Source organism: Ambystoma mexicanum, chromosome 9, assembly GCF_040938575.1.
Source record: "Ambystoma mexicanum isolate Mex_15411 chromosome 9, UKY_AmexF1_1, whole genome shotgun sequence".
In the NCBI taxonomy this organism is placed as follows: domain Eukaryota; kingdom Metazoa; phylum Chordata; class Amphibia; order Caudata; family Ambystomatidae; genus Ambystoma; species Ambystoma mexicanum.
This window is the reverse complement of record NC_090931.1, coordinates 1,521,526,340-1,521,542,188: the sequence shown is the minus strand read 5'-3', so window position 1 is coordinate 1,521,542,188 and position 15,849 is coordinate 1,521,526,340.

Below are 15,849 nucleotides of genomic sequence, written 5' to 3'. Positions count from 1 at the left end.
CCAGCATGCCCCTCTCGAGCGATCCGCCAACACATATCAGAAGCGGAGCTACAGAGTCAACCGCCAGGATCCCAGGGAAGCGGCTCAGCCCGAGCAGAAATGCAGCATCCGACGCAGGAACATGGACAGTAGGAGCGGAACTCCAGAGCCCCCAAGAGGATTCTCCAGCAACATACCGCTCCAGCAAGTGGGGAAGGTAATCCTCGGAACCTCCGATGGAGTTCCAACAGCCGGGGAAAAAGCTCCCCCCCCCCTCCGCATGGAGACCACCAAGAGAACACAAGACGTGCAGAGAAGCAGACACAGCGCTGTGGACTCCATCTGCAGGAGGGGAGAACAACAAGGACTACAAGGCCACCCCAGGGAAAAGGAAAAGAAGAAAACGAATGGTAAGCCCACAGGGACGGTGGGAAGACCGGCAACAGCAGGCAAACGCCCCCCGAATCCCCCCACCGGGCCCTCCAACAGCAGGAAGGGAAGGGGCCAAGGGAGCAGAAGGGAGTAGACAGTAGGGCAGGCCCCTCCCTCGACTCCTCAGCCTTCAACATGGCGCAGAAGAAGGAAAAGCCCTAGGGGGAGGACACCAGAGGGGTGAACTCCCAACGACAGGAGAGGGACGCTGAGGGGGGAGAACCCCAGAAACAAACGGCGTCCACACGACCTACCCCAGTGAAAGGGAGCCATCCCACAGCGAACAACAAGAAGGGAATCCGGTCATAGGGAGCAGACAGAAAAGAGACCCCCCCCTCAAATAAAGCTCGGACAACCTGAAGGGACACAATGTGGGGCAGGAAACACACACCTAGGGCCATGGGGAGAAAAGAACACAACAGGACTCTAGCACCACATACGACACTACCCCAACAGAGAAGGTACCCCCAGGAACTGAAACGTGGCAACCCACGAGCCCATCAAAGCAAATAGACCCCGAAGGGGCAAGAAACCTCAATGAAGTGAACATAATCGGAAGAATACCCACACCGACAGGGCTACCACAGGAAAAGACTCACACGTCAAGATCTAGAAACCGTCAAGTGCATCAGGCGACACAGCCATCCAGCAGCAAGCACAAACAAGATCAAGACTTAATACAACTCTGGAGAACAGACAAAGGCCGAAACCGAAAGCAAATACGCAAAAAGATAAGGGGAAGACAACTCCAGAGCTGTCAGGAGCCACAGATATGGCCACAAAAGACGACATGAAAACGTGGTTCAAAGAATTCCAAGACCAATTCATATGCTCCACACACAGTTCGAAAACATGAAAGCTGAAATGAAAAGAGTAATTCAGGAACTGAACAAGGATATGGGGAACCTGGAGGAGCGAACGGACCAACTGGAAAGAACGGTCCAGAGCATAGATGAGGAAACACAGCAATACGCCGAAGAACAAGAACGACTGGCAAGACTGGCCCAAGAACTAGAAACCCAATGTGAAAATTTAGAGAATCGCTCCCGTAGGTCAAACATCAGAATTAAAAATATGGCAGAATCGGTAGAGGACAAAGACCTCCGTACGGCAGTCCAACAGGTGTTCCAAGACATACTTGCGGATGGCTCAGGCAAAGAAATCCAGATAAACAGAATACACAGAGTCGGCCCCCGTAGAGCGGGAGAACCAGGAACCCGCCCAAGAGATGTACTGGTAGCACTAACGCAGTACGCGCAAAAAGAACAATTCCTAAGGAAAGCCAGGACCATAGACCACATAAGAATGAACGGCAAAGAAATACAGCTCTTACAGGATTTGGCGCAATCGACGCTCAGGAAACGAAGAGAGATGGCCCAAATAACAAAATACTTGGCAGAGAAACAGGTGCGCTACAAATGGACCTTCCCATTTGGCCTTCTCTTTACGTGGGAGGAGAAGCAACATTGTATCACCACTTGTGAGGAGGGCCTCAAGATACTGAACATGCAAGAGAAAGAGTCAGCAACAGATAGGGATACACACTGAAAACGTCAGGCGCCAAGGGGATGGCAAACAGAGAATAAACTAACGCGACGCCAAACCCGGAACCTGGACCATAAATAACGCCATCCCAAGACAAGGAAGAAGACTTCTCCAGCATGGGGTCTGGCATGGATTCACATGCTCATGAATATTCCCCGTCGTCAGGCTGGGAATCCTCGGTAAAGAAAAAACCAGTATCAGTTTCGTTTCTGATCTGTCTTTCGTAGTAATAACCAATCACTGGTCTCTGCGTCATACTGACCACAGCCAATGACTGCCCTCTACCTAAGCCCCGCCTCTGGCAGCCATCTTCAGATTTTTACCGCACGTTCATGTGTTGGGATCCTCGTGCTATTGCTCTCGAGCGTTAGTGCTATTTTTTCGCGCTTTTTTCACAAAAAACTTCGATTTTTCGGTCAAAAGAGCCTCAAGCTCCACCGATCCTACATCCGATCAACGGGGACCCGTGTCGGATTAGTCTGCGCCCCTCAAGGGTGAAGATTTCGTCGAGCTACACTTCGGAGGACTCCAGAAGCTTCTCAGGCCCGGTCTCGGAGATGGCCCAGGAGAAGGGAAGCTCGACGCCCGGAAAGCTGTTCAGGGTCTGCCCTGGATGCCAGCTGCAGAACGTCTTTAAGGAGGACGAACACTCTTTCTGCCTTTACTGCCTTCATGAGGACAAGACGCACGTGGAGAAGGACTGTGCGTTTTGCGGCAACATGTCGGAACGGACCATGAAGGACCGCCATCAACGTCTCGCCAACTGGCTGGAGGGTAAGAGCCCGTCCGGCGAGAAGAAGAGGAAATCCGAGCGGCCTTCTAAGACCTTTGAGGGCGCCCCGGCGACGGGGGCCCAACATAAGGCTAAGCACCGCGAGTCCGCTGGCACCGGGAGCGCCGAACGGTCGGGCTCTACGGGCGTCAGGCAGGGCGCACCCTCCCCGGCACCATCAACCACGAGCCAACGCTCTGGGTCGGGTAAGAGGAAGGCCGAGCACCCGGCGAAGCTCCTGGAGAGGCCCCGGTCGAGCTCTAAGGCAGAGGAGGAGCGTGGCAGTGCCCCCTCCCTCAAGGATAAGGCGGTGAGCGCACCTAAGGTGGTGAAGGCCTTGATCCATCCGACCAAGCCCTCTATCGAAACGGTCGCGGCGGCCCTGGCTCAGCCTGTGGAGGCTACACCAGTGGTGGCGACCTCGGGGCCCAGAATCTCCCTGCCTCCTCGGAGGGAGTCTTCTTTTGTGCCCATCGATAGGACCCCCGTGAAACCCCCCGTGGGGAAGAAGGGGGGGCAGGGCGTCGTCGTAGATTCGGCCTCAACCTCAGAAGAGGAGCTGATCGAGGTCTTAAGCCACGGCCTAGGCGTGGAAGAAGGCCAGCCCGTCGGAATGGACCCCGACGCAGGTGACGACGACGACATCGTCGAGGATACCGACGGGGCCCCTGCTCGCCCGTCGGATTCCCCTCTGCCAGCGCCGCAAGACAACTCGGCGGCCATTTTGTTGGCCATACAGTCCTTATGCTCCGAGATAAGGACGAGGCTACCGTTACCGACGGAGGAACCTCTCCCGTCGGGGGATCCAGAACCGGGGCCTTCTGGTGCTCCCCCTACCAAGAAAAGAAGGATCCATCCACCACCTCCTTTTCAACCGTCACGCCCCGTCCAGCCCTCCTCCCCGTCCACCCGAGGGGATGATACGGGGACTGACACGGCAGCGACGGGTACGGACGACGAGGCATACGACGAGGATATCCCGTCGTCGCCTCCCGCCAGGGCTTCTCCGCCCGACGAGATCGGATCTTTCCACTCCATGATCTCCAGGGCTTCCGAGCTTTTCCAACTCTGCCCTGAGGAGAAGAAAAAGGAAGGATTCCTTTATCAGCGGCGCGAGGCCAAAAGGAAGACGGTCCTCGCAGTGCCCCTGTTGGACGACATTTGGGATGAGGGCCTTTCCCTCCTCAAGAACCCTTCCACGACGCCAGCTAGAAGAGACCGGTACGAGAAAAAGTACCGGGTCCCGGACACGGTCGTCTCCGCGGCGGCCAGGAAGAAAGCGGGGGGGGGGTGCGGCCTCCACATCGACTTCCCCGCCGGACGGCGAGGGAAAGAAATTGGATGCGATGGGACGTAGAGTCATCTCGTCGGCAGCGACCACGATTAAAGCGGCCAACGCCTTGGCTATCGTGGCTCGCTACGACAGGGAGCTCTGGTACAAGATAGCTCCCCTGCTAGATTTTCTGCCGGACGACAAGAGGGCGGAGGCCCTGGAGATCCTGCAGGAAGGTGAGGTGGCCTCGGACCACGCCATCACCGTGGCGACGGACATCGCCGACGCTGGGTTCCGCCAGTTGGGCAACGGCGTTTGCCTTCGACGTCGTGGATGGCTCAAAGCTACGGACTTCCGGCAGGACGTCCAGACCAGAGTCCTGGACATGCCCTTCGACGGGAACAACCTGTTTGGGAAGACAGTGGACGATTCCCTTCAGGCCATTAAGGCGGATACTGAGACGGCCCGGGCCCTTGGAGTTCTGCAGCAACGACGGACGCCCTTTCGGAGCAGCGGAGGCAAGGGCGCCTCCAAAGGTTCCGGCGGCGGTTTCGCTTCCTACCGTCAAGCGGCCCGCTCATCGTCGCAAGAGGCCTACAGAGGACGAGGCAAGTCTAGCGGACCCCGCCGTCGTCGCCAAGGAGGTCAAGGCGGCAAGGCCGCGTCCAAGCAGGATTGAACCGGCCGTGGGGTCGGGCCCCCACCGAAGCACCCCGGTGGGAGGCCGGCTGGCGAGCTTCGTCAGCGTGTGGGAGTCCATCTCCACCGACCGTTGGGTGCTGGACGCCCTGGCCCGGGGCCACGCGCTCGAGTTTCAGAGAAGGTGCCCGCGCGTCCCCCCCGTGGCCAGGAAAGAACTTCACGTCCCTCAACTTCTCCTGGAGGTAAAGGCGATGCTCAGGAAGGGCGCCATCGAACTCGTCCCAAAGAGGCTTCGGGGCTCCGGAGTCTACTCGAGATACTTCCTCGTGAAGAAGAAGACGGGAGGATGGCGCCCCATCCTAGACCTGCGACGTCTGAACAAGTTCATCAAGGCGCAGAAGTTCCGGATGGTCACCCTCCAGCACGTCCTGGGTCAGCTGGAGGAAGGGGACTTCCTATCGTCGTTGGATTTGGAGGATGCCTACTTCCACATTCCCATCCTAAAGGGGCACCGAAAATTCCTCAGGTTCGTGGTCCAAGGGCGTCATTACCAGTTCAAAGCCCTCCCCTTCGGACTACGGTCGGCACCCAGGGTATTCACCAAGTGCCTCGCACCGGTGGCGGCGCAGCTGCGCCGCGAGGGGATCCACGTCTACCCCTACCTGGACGACTGGCTCATCCGCGCCAAGACGAGGGAGCTCGCCGTGGTCCACACGGCAAGGACCGTCCAACTCCTCACGGACCTGGGATTCTCCGTGAACTACGCCAAATCCCACCTGGTGCCCGCGCAAGACGCACTGTTTCTGGGAGCGAGGCTCGACACAGTGTCCCTTCTGGCCTCCCCGTCGGAGGAGAGGACCAGGACCATCTTGGGCAAGGTGCAACGGATGTTGGTGGCCGACGCGGCCAAAGTGAGGTCCATCAAGTCCCTCCTCGGGATGATGTCTTCCTGCATCTACCTCATTCCCATGTGCAGGCTCCGGATGCGCCCGTTGCAAGAATTCCTGGATGCGCGCTGGATCCAGACGACGGGCAGCTTCGAGGAAAGGATCAAGATCGACGAGAGCTTCCGACGAGCGATACGGTGGTGGGGCACCCGCGCGCACCTGACGGCGGGCATGGACTTCCAGACCCCAGCCCACCAGGAGACTGTGACCACGGATGCCTCCCTGGAAGGGTGGGGAGCGCACACCGAAAATCTGCACGCAAGGGGACTCTGGCTCCCGACGGAGAAGTCCCTGCACATCAACGTCCTGGAGCTCCGTGCAGTGTTTTGGGCCCTCAGGTCCTTCCTTCCGTCCCTCAAGGGCAAGGTGGTGAGGATCTTCACAGACAATACCACCACCATGTTTTACATCAGGAAACAGGGCGGAACCAGGTCCCCAGCGCTGTCCAAGGAGGCGCAGGACCTGTGGCATTGGGCCGTCGCCCAAGGGATTTTTCTGGTGCCGTTTCATCTGGCAGGGATAAAAAACACCATCGCCGACTCACTCAGCAGGGAGCTGCGCTCGTGCCACGAGTGGGAACTACGGCAGGAGCTGGTGGATCGCCTCTTCCGACGGTGGGGCACACCCCAGATCGACCTGTTCGCGACGGCGACGAACACCAAGTGCCGGAGGTCCGCCAGCAGGTTTCCCCAGGCGAGGAGCATGGGCGATGCTTTCTCGTTCCCCTGGGAGGGCCTGTTCCTCTACGCGTTCCCTCCCTTGCCTCTGCTAATCCGGCTCGTCAACCAGCTCAAGAGGTCACGGTGCAGGATGATCCTCGTCGCACCTGCGTGGCCGAGGCAGATATGGTTCCCGGACCTTCTGGACTTGTCAGCGTCCCCGCCAATCAAGCTGCCGGCGGACGCGGATCTACTCTCCAGGGAAGGAGGCGCCATCCTCCACCACGACCCGAAGTCGCTGAACTTGCAGGCCTGGCTCCTGCAGCGCTAGAGTTTGGAGGATACGACATACCGGCCGACTGCAGAGAGGTTCTTGCAAAGGCCAGGGCGTCCTCGACTCTTAAATGCTACGGACACAAATGGAAGAGGTTCTCTGTCTGGTGCCACGCACAGAAGATTAACCCTCTACGGATTACGGCTCCCCAAGTACTGCCGTACCTGCTGACGCTGGCCAAAGCTGGACTGGCACACGCGTCCATCAAGATTCATCTTGCTGCGATCTCCCGATACACCAGAACCACGGGGCGGACGTCCTTGTGGTCTCATCGTCTGGTGAAAGAGTTCATGAAGGGACTGTCCAGATCGTTCCCGCCGGTGAAGGCTCCGGCCCCGGCGTGGGAGCTCAACGTGGTGCTGACCAAGCTCATGGGACCTCCGTTCGAGCCTCTGCACTCGGCCCCGTTGAAGTTTCTGTCGTGGAAAACAGCGTTTCTTGTGGCCATCACCTCCGCACGACGAGTGGGAGAGATCCAGGCCCTTTCCTGCAAGGCCCCGTACTTGACTTTCCACGCAACGAGGGTAGTGCTCAGGACGCACCCCTCCTTCATGCCCAAGGTACCGTCGGACTTCCATCTCAACGAACCCTTGGTGTTGCCTGTGTTCTTCCCGTCGCCTTCGTCGCCGGCTGAGAGGACTTTGCACTCGCTGGATGTGGCTAGAGCGCTGAAGTTCTACGTGGACCGCACGAAGTGTTTTCGGAAGACGTCACAACTCTTTGTGAATTTTGGACCTGTCAATCAGGGGAAGGCTCTCTCGAAGGCTTCCATCTCCAGATGGCTCTCCGGCTGTATCATGTACTGTCACCGGTTGGCAAACCGACCGCTGCCTGGCCGTCCGAGAGCCCATTCCACCAGAGCGATCGCAGCTACCACGGCGTTCCTATCTGGTGTGCCCCTGCTGGACATATGCAGGGCTGCTACGTGGAGGTCGACGCACACCTTCACGAAATTCTACTGCGTCGACCGGGATTCCAGGGAGGAGTCCAGGGTCGGCCAAGCAGTGCTGCGCAACCTGTTCGCCTGAGGTGAGCCTGGTGAGGAGGTAAGATGCTTAATGTTAAGTTTGATGTGATGCTTAATGTTGAGCCTTTGCCACCTCCCGTGGTTGTGCATGTGTGTACTGCTATGTATTCTTTATTCATGAGCATGTGAATCCATGCCAGACCCCATGCTGGAGAAGGAACAAGTTACTTACCTGTAACTGTTGTTCTCCAGCATGGGTCTGGCATGGATTCACATGCGAACCCTCCCGCCTACCCCTCTGCGGCTCTTCACTTGGTCATACTGCCACTTCACGTGCTTCCAAATCTGAAGATGGCTGCCAGAGGCGGGGCTTAGGTAGAGGGCAGTCATTGGCTGTGGTCAGTATGACGCAGAGACCAGTGATTGGTTATTACTACGAAAGACAGATCAGAAACGAAACTGATACTGGTTTTTTCTTTACCGAGGATTCCCAGCCTGACGACGGGGAATATTCATGAGCATGTGAATCCATGCCAGACCCATGCTGGAGAACAACAGTTACAGGTAAGTAACTTGTTCCTTCTCAGATAGAAGGGGGACAAAGCCTACGCAATGATAAGAATAGGGCCAATTGTGGCCTGAGAATGCGGCTGAGCCAAGGGACACCCTCGGAATCCACAACAAACAAGCAGAGTTTAGGACTCCCTGCGAAAGACATTAACCTGAGTTTTTAGAGGACATGAAGCGAAGGCCACCCGCCCAAGCAACCATAGGGCCCATTGCCCTTCTCAGGGAAAAAGTTGGGGGGGCAAGGGCGGGAGGGAAGCGGGGTGGGAGTTGTGGGAGAGCTACAAGGGAGAAAAGACTCAATCACCGGTACCAATGGACATACCTGCGAACCACACGGTAAGAGACAGAAAAATTTAGAGTCGCAAAGGAAAGGATGGGGCTGAAAATACTAACGTACAATATTAGAGGGCTGCACTCTCCCGTAAAAAGAAAGAAAACGGAACACTTTCTACACAGAGAGAAATACGACATAATAATGTTACAAGAGACTCATACAGAGGAAAAGAAAAGGACAAATCTGCATAAGAGGCTACAATCAAATACTCCAAGCAAACGACGAAGAGAAAAAGGGGTCTAGATAGCATTCGCCAACCAACTCAATGTACAAATACGAGAAACGGTGCCAGACAAAAAAGGTTGTAACCTATTTGCAAAAGTACAGATTGAAAACCGCCACTGACATTAGCAACCATATACGCTCCAAATATAGGTCAGGAGGGATTCATAAAAGACACACTGAACAAACTGGAACATTTCGCAGTAGGAGAAGTTATTCTGACAGGAGACTTCAATATAGCATGGAACCCAAGGGTAGACCGCTCAAACCCCAAACAATCGCAACAAAGGACACCGTCACAATCACTAAATGAACTGATGAAAAAGATGGCCCTGGAAGACGTATGGCGGAGAATCAGAGGCACAACCCCGGGATACACATACCACTCACATGTGCATGGCACGAGCTCAAGAATTGATTACATATGGGTCACTGCGAGCCTAATAGGGGAGATTCAGGACATAGAAAAAGGTCAGATCTCCCTATCAGATCACACCCCAAGATTCGCAAACGCTCAGGCCTATGGCGCTGGACACTTCCAAGAGAAACATTACAGGATCCGGTAACGAGAGAAACAATCAGAGAGAAAATAACAGAATACTTTGAACAAAACGATACTCAGGAAGTCTCAAAATCACACTATGGGAAGCCTACAAAGCGGTGATAAGAGGACAATTATTAGCCCTTAAAGCACAGAAGGACAAGCAATCTAGAAATTGGGAAAATGAACTAGAAAACAAATTAGAAGAGATGGCAGATAACAGATCTCTGAAAATAAAGAGAGCCTACCGACATGTCTAAAGCCAGCTAGAAGTAATCAGAACCAAAAGACCGGAAACGCAACTACTACACTTAAAGCATTGGTACTCGATGAAATCGAAAAAAAGCGGACAAACTACTGGCAAGACAACTGAAAGGAAAACAACAAAACTATATGATAAAAGCATTAAAAGACGAACACGGGCAAATGAAAACTCAATCCAAAGAGATATAAGAAATATTCAGAGACTATTACCAGAACCTGTACACATCGGACAAACCGAAAGAGGAGGAACAGAAAGTATACCTGAGGGAGATCACACTTCCAACCATCACCTCAGAAGAAAAAAGAATACTGGACAAACCAATAACAACATAGGAGGTAACAAGAGCAATCAGAGATCTACCCAAAAATAAATCCCCAGGTCTGGACGGCTACATGGTCGCCTTCCATAAAACTTACACAGAAATTTTTTCCCCGATCTTAACGAACCTCTTCAACACCTTTAAAGACACGGTAAACATCGCTACGTCAATGAACGAGGCAAAAATACTGGTATTTCACAAGAAAGGGAAAGACCCCGAGAATCCGAGCTCATACCGCCCAATAGCATTAATAAATATAGATGCAAAACTCTACACAAAGGTCCTTGCTAACAGACTTTCGCCCCTGCTCCACAAACTGATAATCAAGACCAATCAGGATTCATCCCAAACAGGAAAACGCATGACAATATCAGACGAATCGCACACTTGTTAGAGAAAGTGGGAATCACCAACACCCCGGCAGCAATCCTAGCGGTAGATGCCGAAAAAGCATTTGACTGGGTGGAGTGGTCCATGTTTGCAATATTGGAGAAAATGGGCATGGGCAACACGTACATAAATATGATACGGGCCAGCTATAACTCACCCTCGGCAAGAATTGCAGTAAACGGAGAACTCTAAAACAAGATCAACATAGGGAGAGGCACCAAACAGGGCTGCCGATTGTCCCCCCTCCTATATGCAATCTTTCTCGAGCCATTACTGGCAAAGATAAGGGCAGCATTCAACATTAAGGGCATAGAAATGGGAGGGCAGACACACAAGACAGGCATATGCGGACGACATTCTGATGACCCTAACCGACCCAATAAAGTCACTGCCTCACCTCATAAAAGAAATAGAAGAATACGGAACAATATCAGGTCTAAAAATAAATAGGCAAAAGTCATCGGTAATGGTCCTGGCTGGAGACATACAAGAAATAGAGAAAAACGGAAGAGCTACATCTGCAAACGGCAGAACAAGGGGTACGATACCTCGGAGTCACACTGACCAACTCGATAAAAAATCTCTATGCAGGGAACTACACGAAACTACTAGAACAGGTGAAAAGAGACTTGGAAAGATGGAACTCGCTCTCGATATCCTGGTGGGGCAGAATTACAGTCATAAAAATGACAATACAGCCCAGACTTCTATACTACTTTCAAGCACTCCCAATAAGAATACCTAGCGGCTTTCTTCAAGTCACTCACCAAAGTAATAACGAAATACATTTGGCAGAACAAAACCCTGAGACTGTCAAACCAAGCACTTACGGCGCACAAATCAGGAGGAGGCATGGCTCTCCCTCACTTCCGGAAGTATTACGAGGCAGCCCAGATGTGGGTCCTGAAGGAATGAATCCCAAACACATCAGAAAAATTATAGGAGGCACAGGACAGAGCGGTAGCAAGATCAAAAATGCGACACCTGCTATGGATCAAACCGGAGCAAAGACACCAGAACGTCTGAATGAGTGAGATCATGAGCTCAACCTTGGAAATATGGGACAGAGCGACCAAAATAGAAACACTGACAAAAGATCCAGCCCCCTTTTATACCAATACTCGACAACCCGGAATTTCTCCCGGCCACGGAGAAAGGAGCATTCCAGAAATGCTGGGAAGCAGACTGCACGAAAGTGTGAGACATGTATGACGGTCTACAGATCAGATAATTCACGGAATGCCAGGATCTTCTGGGCCTCACGGAAAAGGAAAGATATCAATATGAACAACTCCATCACTGGCTCACTACCCCGAGAATAACATAGGCAATAACAAGAGACCTGACCCCATTTGAAACATACATTATGACACAGACAGGGGAAAGAAAATCGTCTCACAAATTCATAAATGCCCAGACAGAGGAAATAAAATGGCAATATATGAAGAAATGGGAAACTGCGCTACGGAAAAACATCATGAGGGAGCAATGGATATACATCTGGCAAATAATTCCGAAATGGGCACGGGCGATCCAGACAAGAGAAGCGTGGATAAAAATGATCATACAATGGCACTATACCCCGGAAAGACTCCACCGAATGTTCAACACAGCACAAGACAGATGTTGGAGGGGATGCGACGCAGTGGGCAATTGGAGACACATCTGGTGGGACTGGCTGGAACTACAAAACTTCTGGTCGGAGGTAAATATCCAAATGCAAGGAATGTTTAAAGGCGCAGACACACTAGTAGGAGAGGTATGGATGTGTGGTATGTGGAACCCCCAAGACAGGACATTAACAAAGATACAGAAGAGAAACTTTATGGGATTCCTCACAGCTGCATGGCTAGCAATTGCACAAAAATGGAAACCGAAGATACCCCCATCCACTCAGGAATGGCTACAGAGAATTTGGGCATTTGTGGCGATGGAGAGAAATACATACAACATTCAAGGAGCCCTACAAAAATGTATAACGGACTGGATAGAGGTGATGGACTACTTACAAAGCGACTATGATGCAGTGGTGCCCGCACAAAATCTGCATCTTGGACCATGGAAAGACTGCAAGTGCAAAGGAGCTTGTGGAATAGAAAAGGGCGTCATATGTTTACATTGGAGGTCAGTCATGTCTCATTGTGCCTGTGTTCATAGCACAAATGGGGCTACACAGGCCTAAGCATCCTTTCATTAATGCCACCACCAACACAATAACCATAGCAGAAAGGATAAAGTTTTGTTTTGCCCAAATGTTCAGCAGCCTTTTCCCTGTAACACCATTTGAGGACCATCCGTTCGTTGCTGGTCAGATGAAGGTTTGGATTTATTGTTGAATGAACCAGAGGCTTTCATTGAATTCTCGCCCAAAGAGTTGTTAGCTGCCTTTGCAGCTGGGATTCACTAGTAGTAGGTTCTTGAACATACCAAAGGTGTGTGGTCCACCTTGTAGATCAAAATCTCGCGCACCGATATTATGTGCTGTGTCATGTGATACGTGTTCATGGTCTTGTAGGCATCTCCACAAGGCATTTGCATTTCTCTCTTGAATCTTGGACTGGACAGGATCGTGATGCATAAAAAAACAGTCACAGCATTCCCTCTGATGCCTGGACAGTAGGCTACTGTGAAATTGTGATGCATGAAAACCAATGACCACTTGCACAAACAGGATGAATGTGAGAGTTGCAAATTAGGATGGCTTTCATAGGCCATCACCCAAGTATGCAATGCAATTGTCCTGTAGTCTGCGATGGTGAGCATCATTTTGACAGAGGGATATTCCTGGAGTAAAAGGTCACACCTCTGGGTGATGTTGGGGTGACATGAGATAACGCCCCACCTGCGAGTGTGCAGGGACAATCTGTTTCTACCACAGTAGAGCAAGATTGCTCATGAGTAAAGGCACTCATCTCAGACATTTCCCAACCCGCACTTTGCACATTCGAATCCGGGCAGAGTCCACTCAGCCCTTCCTCCTAACGAGATTGATAAACTGAGTACCATTCACTTGGGCAACACGATCACCTATTATTACAGCACTTCGCAGTGCATGGAATAGGACATGAAGTGATTGGAGAAAGCACTGTATTTTTATTATTATTTATTACATTTGTATTGGGCCTTCGTCTGATGGTGCCTTAACCTCTGTTTTGAGAGCCTTAAACACTTGCCTTTCTGGAGATGAAAGATGCAAAAGGTGAACCTGAAAGACAATAAATGAGTTATTAAGTAGTGCATGAAATCATGAAACTCTAGATTTGCCAATTCAGTAAGGTTATACTTGGGCGGAGAGAGCAGAACACGTACTTCTCCAGCATAGGGTCTGGCATGGATTCACATGCTCATGAATATTCCCCGTCGTCAGGCTGGGAATCCTCGGAATATTCCCCGTCGTCAGGCTGGGAATCCTCGGTAAGAAAAAACCAGTATCAGTTTCGTTTCTGATCTGTCTTTCGTAGTAGTAACCAATCACTGATCTCTGCGTCATACTGACCACAGCCAATGACTGCCCTCTACCTAAGCCCCGCCTCTGGCAGCCATCTTCAGATTTTTACCGCACGTTCATGTGTTGGGATCCTCGTGCTATTGCTCTCGAGCGTTAGGGCTATTTTTTCACGTTTTTTCTAAAAAAAAAATCGTTTTTCGGTCAAAAAGAGCCTCAAGCTCCACCGACTCTCCATCCGATCAACGGGGACCCGTGTCGGATTCGTCTACGCCCCTCAAGGGTGAAGATTTCGTCGAGCTACGCTTTTGGAGGACTCCAGAAGTTTCTAAGGCCCATCCCGGACATGGCCCAGGAGAAGGGAAGCTCGACGCCCGGAAAGCTGTTCAGGGACTGCCCTGGATGCCAGCTGCAGAATGTCTTTAAGGAAGACGAACACTCCTTTTGTCTTTACTGCCTACATGAGGACAAGACGCACGTGGAGAAGGACTGTGCGTTTTGCAGCAACATGTCGGAGCGGACCATGAAGGACCGCCATCAACGTCTCGCCAACTGGCTGGAGAAGAGGAAGAAATCCGAGCGGTCTTCTAAGACCTTTGAGGACGCCCCGGCGACGGGGGTCCAACACAAGGCCAAGCACCGCGAGTCCGCTGGCACCGGGAGCGCCGAACGGTCGGGCTCTACGGCCACCAGGCAGGGCGCATCCTCCCCGGCACCATCAACCACGAGCCAACGCTCTGGTTCGGGTAAGAGGAAGGCCGAGCACCCGGCAAAGCTCCTGGAGAGGCCCCGGTCGAGCTCGAAGGCCCCATCGGAGGGAGAGCGAGGCAGTGTCCCCCCCCTCAAGGAGAAGGCGGTGAGCGCACCTAAGGTGGTGAAAGTCTTAATCCATCCGGCCAAGGCCTCTATCGAGACAGTCGCGGTGGCCCTGGCTCAGCCTGTGGAGGCTACACCAGTGGTGGCGACCTCGGGGCTCAGAGTATCCCTGCCACCGCGGAGGGAGTCCTCTTTTATGCCCATCGACAGGACCCCCTTGAAACCTCCGGCGGAGAAGAAAAAGGGGGGGCAGGAGGTCGTCGTGGATTCGGCCTCAACCTCTGAGGAAGAGCTGATCGAGGTCTTAAGCTACGGCGTTGGCGTGGAAGAAGACCAGCCCGTCGGGAGGGATCCCGACGCAGGAGACAACGATATCGTTGAGGGTGCCGACGGGGCCCCTGACCGCCCGTCGGACTCCCCTCTGCCAGCGCCGCAAGACAACCCGGCGGCCATTTTGTTGGCTATACAGTCCTTATGCTCAGAGATAAGGACGAGACTGCCGTTACCGCCAGCGGAGGAACCTCTCCCGTCGGGGGACCCGGAACCAGGCCCTTCTGGCAGCCCTCCCCCTAAGAAAAGAAGGATTCACCCTCCACCTCCTTTTCAGCCGTCGCGCCCCGTTCAGCCCTCCTCCCCGTCCACGACTCGAGGGGATGATACAGGGACTGACACGGCCGCGACGGGTACGGACGACGAGGTGTACGACGAGTATCTGCCGTCGTCACCTCCCACCCGGGCTTCCCCGCCCGACGAGATTGGATCGTTGCACTCCATGATCGCCAGGGCATCCGAGCTCTTCCAGCTCTGCCCTGAGGAGAAGAAGAAGGAAGGTTTCCTTTATCAACGGCGCGAGGCCAAGAGGAAGACGGTCCTCGCGGTACCTCTACTGGACGATATTTGGGATGAGGGCCTCGCCCTCCTCAAGAACCCATCCACGACGCCGGCTAGAAGAGACCGGTACGAGAAGAAGTACCGGGTCCCGGACGCGGCCCCCTTGTGCCTCCGGGCACAGCCTACCCCGGACTCCGTCGTCTCCACGGCGGCCAGGAAGAAAGTGGGGGGGGGGGGGTGCGGCCTCCACGTTGACTTCCCCGCCGGACGGCGAGGGAAAGAAATTGGATACGATGGGGCGCAGGGTCATCTCGTCTGCAGCGACGACGATTAAGGCGGCCAACGCCTTGGCTATCGTAGCCCGCTACGACAGGGAGCTGTGGTACAAACTGGCCCCCCTGCTGGACTTCCTACCGGACGACAAGAGGGCGGATGCCCTAGAGATCTTGCAGGAAGGTGAGGTGGCGTCGGACCACGCCATCACGATGGCGACGGTCATCGCCGACACTGGATTTCGCCAGTTGGGCAACGGCGTGTGCCTTAGGCGGCGTGGATGGCTCAAGGCT